General features: G+C 33.6%; 1 pseudogene; it reads right to left on the reverse strand.

Annotated features, from left to right (window-relative positions):
- Nucleotides 1-229: 229 nt before the first annotated feature.
- On the reverse strand, nt 230-735 carry LOC143402487 (large ribosomal subunit protein uL23 pseudogene; annotated as a pseudogene).
- Between the last annotated feature and the right edge of the window lie 6579 nt (nt 736-7314).

The raw sequence follows: 7314 nt of genomic DNA on the forward strand, positions 1-7314 counted from the left end.
ATAATGCTCGCTTAAGAGTTGCGAGTTTTGATGCCAGGGAGTGATACCGACCAAATTTTATCGTCATATTGTGAGCATAGACAAATGTGTAACAACAAATCTCATCATTATGTACAACTCTAATGCACCAATAAAAATGTGGAGGAATAAAAAAAGAGCTCCCAGTCTTGAAATCCATACTTAAGGAATATTTGGCACCATTTCTTTTTGTTGTTGTTGTTGGGAAAAAGAAAGTATATTTAGAATTAGACAGCTGGACTTTGTTTAGATGATCCCAATTTTGTTGGCAACATCCAAAGCATCATAATCAGGAGCCAGTCGAACATATGCTTTTTTCTCTCCATCAGGCCTGATCAGGGTGTTAACCTTGGCCACATCAATGTCATAGAGCTTCTTTACAGCTTGTTTGATCTGGTGTTTGTTTGCCTTGACATCCACAATAAACACAAGTGTGTTGTTGTCTTCAATCTTCTTCATGGCTGACTCAGTGGTTAGAGGGAATTTGATGATGGCATAGTGGTCAAGCTTGTTTCTCCTGGGGGCGCTCTTCCGAGGATATTTGGGCTGCCTCCAGAGCCGCAATGTCTTGGGTCGCCGGAAGGTAGGTGACGTGCGGATCTTCTTCTTTTTATGACTGTGGACACCCTTCAAAACTGCTTTCTTGGCTTTCAAAGCTTTTGCTTTGGCTTCAGCTTTGGGAGGGGCAGGAGCTTCCTTCTTAGCTTTCGGCGCCATCTTGGTGAAAAGGGCTTGGCACCATTTCATAAGGAATTTATTAACAAGACAAATAAACCGGTGAGTGGCCAAATATGGCTATTTATTGAGTTAAACAAATAACAAGAACTATGCTTTTAGGTTGAAAATAACTAGGATTTATCAATAAAATATTTCTGAAAAAAACATTGGATAGTGATCTGTAATTCAAAGAAAGGAAATGATACATACCTGTGTGTATCTTGGGCTAGTCAGGAGATTAATCAGAGTGGTATTCAGGAGTATGTATTGAAGTTGGAAAGCAAAATGAGGAAGGCAGGAGTTACAGAGATAAGAAACTGATGTGGGAAATGAGTAATATTTGATAGGGAAGGAGACTGTTGGTTTGAATGCTATGTCTGGAAAGAAAGGATTAAAGAAGTCTGAGGTGAAACCATTTTCATCTCTACAAAAGACTGTTTCTAACAGAGATAAGAAATATTTTTGATGGATGCAAGAATATAAGCTAAAGTTAAAAAAAATCACTGTATTTCTCTCACAAAAATGAGGTGAAACAATTCCTTGCTATGTTAACTATTGTGCTTTATTGATGACCAATAAAAACTTAAAACTAATCTCTATTGAAGTAAAATTAGATTTCATAATTGAACACTTGGACTCTAGGCCACCAGAGTGGCATAATTAAATGAATAATGTTGTCAATCATGTTCACAGAAAGATTGGGAATCTTAAGGTTGGGGTATATTTTGAGTCATTTATTTAATTATATTATTTCCATAAAGAGAGTGCATTTCACTATAATACAAGCTTTTTGTTTCTGCAGACATCTTAGTATCTTGATATGCTTACTTAGTGGAAAGCACAATATATATAGCAATATAGATGCTTTGAGTTAACCTCAGTAAATAATGTAAAACTATTAAATTCCCTTACTCGGGTAATATGAAGAACATCAACTGTTGACTATATCAATGCCAGATAAAAGGATTCTGGGATTAATTCTTTATTGCTTTATATTTAAAACTGTTTAGACATTTATAAGATAATTTAATTAGAACAGTTGCATACATCTATGTTTAATTTTGAACATACCATGTTTTAGTCCTCATTTTTATAATGTGGCATTTTGTATTGAAATATACTTTGTTTCATGCATTTAGTGGGTACCACTTAAACAAGTTGAAAACTTGTGACAGGTTCAACTAAGGTAATAAGTTGGCTCAATTGATAAAATTTATGCCATGGAAACTACTAGACTATTTCAAACTCACCAAATTCTCTCAATTACAAATATTCCAGGGGTAGGAGAATTGCTGGGTCAAAACCAGCATTAACAACCTAGTGAGCCCCTGTCTCAAAAAACAAAAACAAAACCACAAACAAACAAGCAAAAAATGGCCTGGGGATGTGGCTCAATGGTTAAGTGTCCTTGGTTTCAATCCCTAGTACCAAGAAACAAACAAACAAACAAACAAATGAACAACCAAAACATTCCAGTACAATATAAAAACAATTATTTTTAATGTTTCTTTCAGTGATAAAAATAAAGTGAAAGATTATAAATTTCATCTATTGCTATAAAATGTTAAAATATTTTATCACTACATATACTTTTAGTTATATAACTCAGTTGTTTCAAATGGCATTATTATCCTGATTAACAAAATTTACCTGTATACTATGATTCAGGAGCGTTAGCGCGCTCGCCTGGCGTGTGTGCGGCCCGGGTTCGATCCTCAGCACCACATACAAACAAAGATGTTGTATCCGCCAAAAACTGAAAAATAAATATTGAAATTCTCTCTCTCTCTCTTAAAAAAATTAACTAATAACAACAAAAAACAGCTTAGAATTGGAGAAAATAAAGTATGTCTGTTAGCAAGAGGGAAGAATTCTTAAGAACAGGACAGGTGAACTCTTTAGAAGCACACAAATTGTATAAAAAGTAATTAGTCATTTCTTAGAAGACAGGGAGGATGTTTTGGGTTATAATTTTGCACATACAAAGAGACAAGGATAAATTTTGAGTTAATATTTTTTGGCCTTACTAGAAAATAATATCAATAGGTTTGGTTTTTCTATTATACATAACATAATATACATAATATTAATATACCCATCTGTAATTCCTACAATTCATCATTATGTATTAAAACCAATTTTACAAAGTAATTTTAGTATCTTCAAAGATTTTGGAGAAATTGCCTTAAGCATAAAGAAAATAAAAATAATGTACATGAAAATGATGCATTTTTTCCCTTGTTTTATGAAGCATAACAAAATTCTTAACGGCTATCAGGTTGTATAATTTATTGATGCATCTTGAAATGTACCAGATGAAGAACTTGTTTTAGAAAAAAAAAGGAAAAAAATTATAGCACTGTAATTATGCTACTAAGCTTTTGCTAAGTGTCTTGATCTAGCTTAGAGAAGCAGGAGAAGAAGCTCAATTAAATAGATATGACTGCAGTCTAGACATGAGAAGTCCTTATTTTCAGTGTTTTTCACTTATATTACAAAGGGAACAAAACAACTGGGAGTTTTTCATTTTAAAACTAAATTTAAAGAGTCATCCAAATATGAGACTTAGTAGAGTTTCTGCTACCCAAAACTCAAATATTCAACCTGTAAATAAAAAAGGAAATAAGAAAGAAGAAACAAGAATGACATATAACAGAGCCTTCTTTCTAGAAAACCTATTATGTCTCCAGATGAAACAGTTTTGTTTAGCCTCTTTTATACCTGGCACAGGTTTGAGTGGAAACAGTGGAAGCTACTTATGTCAGTTTCTGGATATCTAAAGTTCCATTATCATTCATTTTTACTTTGGATAAAATGGAGCTCCTCTCTTTGAATGGAGAGAAGCTATAATATGGTTAGGTTTTAGAGATGAAATGTGAGGAGCATGAGTGAGTTTGTGCAAATTAGGCTGGCTTTTCCTCCTGGATAAAATGTTCTGGGGTGTAAGGAGCAAGAATTTGGGGTTTTCTACTTCAATTCCAGTGGTAACCCAACTCTTTCCTCAGATGCCTGGTAGTTGTCCCTCGTTACTTTGTAAACATTTTGAATAATTAATTGCTGATATGTCTTCATAGATATATTATGTTGTTAGAAAAATGAAATTTGGCATAGGAATAACAATATATATGGTTATGATATTTTTACTTATTTATTTATTTATTTTCCTTTGTACTCTTTTGGCATTGAAAACAATTTAGTATGTTGCAATTTATTGAGGAATTAACCCTTATTGATAGATCCATGTAAACTTCTGTTTCAATAGAGAGGGTTCTTTTTTTAATTGTTGTGATTTTGTTTTGTAATTGAGTCACAAATATCATTTTTTTAAATTTCCCTACCCCATGAAGTTTCTTTCCTTTACAATACTCTTCTTTTATTGCTTACTTTTTCAAAACACAATTTAGCCACTGGATAAGAGAAAGATTTTGTGATGGCCCAAATTTAATTGCAATTGTTAAAAAAAATGTAGGATAAGAGATTATAATTTGCAAACTATGGATAAAGAATAAAAGATCTTTTCCCTCTCTTGAATATATATTAAAATCTTAACTCAGATCTCATCACAACCATGAGAGAGTAGACTCTGCCCTGCTCTGAGTTATTCCATGATAATAGAACAGTAGTTTTCAGGTTGTTCCTAACCCTGAGTTAGTCCATTTTATAAAGCAGTTGTTTGACAAGGGGTACTTCATTTTGAGTATAAATGCTGATGTTGAATGACTCTATAACTTCTGCCTAACATAACCATAAGATTAAAAACTGATAAATAAATCAATCATGGTAATAAAAATTACTATCTGTAAAATTATCAAATTAAATCAAAAGCACATGGATGCATGCATGGATCTTATCCATGTCAAAAAAGCCAGGCCCTTGGGTTTACCAATCTCACTACACGTAACCCCCTCACCAGAGACCCAAAAAAGCTGGAGCTCTTCAAAACTGGTTGTTTTGACATACACTGCGCCAACATAAGAAAATCTGAAATTAATAAATGACAAATCTCTGAATTTCTGATCTTGGGCTTCAGCTCAGCTTGATCTTCCAGCTTGATGTGGACCCTGGCCTAGGGTCCAGCACTGAGAATTGTGTGGTAAAAGACACTGTGCCCTGAACAAATTTTTGGTTGGTTAGTAGTGTCCCCACCACTTCTTGCAATGACTCTTTATATCTACTTTTTGCCTTTGTTTTCAGTTCAGCCTCCTGAACACCTTCTTAGCATTTCTCTCTCTCTCTCTCTCTCTCTCTCTCTCTCTCTCTCTCTCTCTCTCTCTCACACACACACACACACACACACACACACACACAGAGTTGTGCAAAGTATGATGTGTGATTTATGTTACAGATATTAGTACTAAAGAATGCAATAAAAGAGACTGGGAATGTGGCTCAGTATAAGAGCTCTTGCCTAGCATGTGTGAGGTCCTGGGTTCAATCTCCACAAACACTCACACACACACACACACACACACACACACACACGGAATGAAAGAATTTGTGATTGCTTTATTTATGACTATCAGATGATCCACTACTTGTTGAATAGCAACTGATGAAAGTAGCGTAGCTTGTGAATTTATTGTTACTCAATAAATTCTGACATTATGGAAAGATATAAACATATGTGGTCTATGTTAATGACATAGCTTGTTCAGGACACCATTATAAACTTTTCAGACTGTTAACATCAACCAATCCAGTCCCTGGAATTTTCTTTTTTGTGAAAAACTTCCCTGTTCACTTTGTTCCAATCTTCTTATCTACAGATAATATGAAATCAATATAAACAACTTATGTATTCTTTCTCAAAAATTTATTTAAAAAGGGGGTTCTGATCCAGTGGACATATTTCCAACTTTTACCTTGCCCTGCTAATGGTAGATTCTGGAATTTGTCTCAGGACCTGGTCTTATTCTAGCTATCATCTATAATGGCTCAATAGGTCCTTTTATTTCAGACATCTGTTGGTATCAAGAGTCTTTGATTGATGCACACTTTTTTTTATCATGAGTATTTTACTGAATATTTTAGTCTCCACTGACCTCCATTCTCTTTTATATTTTATAGTTCACACCCTAATATTTGGCTTTGGTTCATCTTTACACATCCTCTTTTAACTTATGAGTTTCATTGACTATACTTTATTCCCAGTAATTCTTGGCATGAATGTCAGTAGTGGTCTATAAACTGGTTAAGTGATTTTATATAAAGAAAGATGGCTTCCACCTCAATCATAAACAATAACATCTAATGTTCCATGTAGAACAAAGAATTAAAGAGAGAATATTCTCAGTCATACTATATAAGCAATCTACTTCTCTATCTCTAGAAAAGCACAGGCAGGTTTAATTAATTTTAGGCATAATTTATGTAAATATTTAACCTTTTGAAAATAAATCAACAAATACATATGAAATATGATCTAGTGCTAAATTTGTTGTTTTTCCTTTCTTTGTTCTTTTAATCACTTTTGTTTCTATTCTAAAACCATAATTAGCATGTTTTCATTCAATTTTAAATTATCACTTTGTCTGTTTTTGTGTTAAAAACATGGTTGAAAGAAAAACATAAGGAAATTCTAGTGTCTCCTTGTTATAGTTTGGATATTAAATGTACCACAAAAGCTCATGTATTACACAATGCAAGAATTCAGAGGAAAAAACGTTAGACTTATGAGAGCCTTAACCCAATCAGTGAATTAATCTCCCAGTAGGGATTAACTGAAGGTGGGTAGGGTATGGCTAGAGAAGGTGGGCATTTGGGACTTGCCTTTGGGTTTATATTTTGTACCTCATAAGTGGATTCTCTCTCTCTTCCTTTCTCTGTCTACTTCCTGTTATGATATTTTGAATCATTTCCCTTCACCACACTAGTCTACCATGATGTTTTATCTCATCTTGAGCCCTGGGGATTGCAGCTGGCTATATATGAACTGAGACCTCTGAAACTGAAAGTAGCAAAATAAACTTTTTCTCCTTTAATTGATCTTGTCAGTTGTTTTGATCACAGCAGTGAAAAAGCTGACTAAAACTCATTATTCATGAAACAGGGTGGGGACTTTTAAGGGATTTTTTGTTTGATTTTATTAAATAAGATTGCATCCTTTTTAAGATTTCTACTTTGTTAGAAATCTTGAGACCTTTGGCACATGTTTATTTGGAGAACCTATGTACATATATTTATTTTTCTAGGATAGACTTTGAACTTTGGACTTGAGGAAATCGTTGAAAGAAAAACATAAGGATATTCTAGTATCTCATTACTATGGTTTGGATATTAATTTCAACATGAATTGAACTTTGGACTTGGGGAGCAGATACTTGAATTCTATAATCTATTATTTACATTCAACAAACTGACTTTAAAAAAAAAACTTCATTAGTAAGTTGTTTAACTCCTTTCAGATTTTGTTTCTCCTGCTACATTCTACAGGGAAGTTTAGAAGTCTTACTGCTTACTCTTTATAGTGGGGATATCAATTTTGAATCCTCATTTGGAAATCCAAGTATAACAGAATAGGCTACCAGACATTGCCAATATACAGGGTGAAAGCAAGAAACAGACTTTGATGCTTACTAT

The sequence above is a fragment of the Callospermophilus lateralis genome, chromosome 6, assembly GCF_048772815.1.
Source record: "Callospermophilus lateralis isolate mCalLat2 chromosome 6, mCalLat2.hap1, whole genome shotgun sequence".
NCBI lineage: Eukaryota > Metazoa > Chordata > Mammalia > Rodentia > Sciuridae > Callospermophilus > Callospermophilus lateralis.